At 32.3% G+C, this 1,184-nt stretch overlaps 1 non-coding gene across 1 annotated transcript; it reads right to left on the bottom strand.

Moving 5' to 3' along the window:
- Positions 1-359: 359 nt before the first annotated feature.
- On the bottom strand, positions 360-466 carry LOC117284306. Its single transcript, XR_004515374.1, has one exon. It is a non-coding gene; the product is annotated as a U6 spliceosomal RNA (small nuclear RNA).
- Between the last annotated feature and the right edge of the window lie 718 nt (positions 467-1,184).

Below are 1,184 nucleotides of genomic sequence, written 5' to 3'. Positions count from 1 at the left end.
CATTTATCTCTTCCATCAAGAGTTTCTTGGCTCTTTCCAAGTTGCTTGGATGTATATTTTCATAGTAAGCTGACCTAAAATAAAAAGGTAAATAACCTATCCACAGAACTTCTCTCTTTCCAATATATGATGGTGAAAGTGAGGCCATATCATTTATTCATAAAGGTGATCTAATTCTAGTGGGCAACATTATCTGACCTACCAACAGGAGAAATTCAGTAGACCTTAGGTCTTCTCTCTGCATATGTGATTCATTGTTAATCTTTTGTGGCTGGATCTTTTTCATTATTTCTGAAACTACGAATGAAGGAGTGATTAGGGAGTACACCTCACAGCGTGATTCACATAGTTGTTTTTTTTTTAATATTGAACGCTTCATGAATTTGTGTGTCATTCTTGGGCAGGGGCCATGCTCATCTTCTCTGTATCGTTCCAATTTTAGTATATGTGCTGCTGAAGCGAGCGCTACATGGATTTTTATAGCAACACATCTTTTTAGATAAAGTGAATGTTCTTTCTGAAAAACAACTCCATATTCATGATATGTTTTGCTTTCATTCAGTTCCAAAAGCCAGTAATTTTCATTAAACTTATTTCCAGGAAAGAGTTCTCAAACCTATTTTACAGTATCTCTTTGTCCTTATGTCTCCTTCATTTTCATTTGAATCAATTGAACTTTGAAATCACATAAAATAATACAGTTGAACAGAAAATCCTTTATTCTGTAGTTTGGAGTACAGAACATTTGGCTTTCCACTTTTGCAGTTTTAAATTACTCAACATTTATCCTCCTAATTCTCTATTCTCAAACCACCAGTTCTTATCAGAGCTACTTTATTTTTATTAGAATTTTGCTTAATGTTAAATATTAATATTTGTATCTGCATTTTATTAAACTTCTTTACCTAGAATTGCAGTAATGATAGACTTTTATTTCTGAAGATATTGCAAGCACAATGTCCCTCTAAGTATTTCAATGGATGTATAACATGGAGACATTTTCCATACTCTGATTTCAATTTTATAACTGCCCGTTATAGGACCGTGAAGTTAATACTGAACTCTGTATTCATGAATGTAAGTGATGCAATAATATTAGATTCATACTTATTTCTATTTAGTTTATTGATACATTTTAGCTATACAATACAGTTGTATTCATCACTGGGAACTTGTACTTTGAC

This window comes from Fukomys damarensis, unplaced genomic scaffold, assembly GCF_012274545.1.
Source record: "Fukomys damarensis isolate Sample0158 unplaced genomic scaffold, DMR_v1.0_HiC HiC_scaffold_35, whole genome shotgun sequence".
NCBI lineage: Eukaryota > Metazoa > Chordata > Mammalia > Rodentia > Bathyergidae > Fukomys > Fukomys damarensis.
Note: the sequence above shows the minus strand (reverse complement) of the source record. Positions and strands in the feature narration are given on the sequence as shown.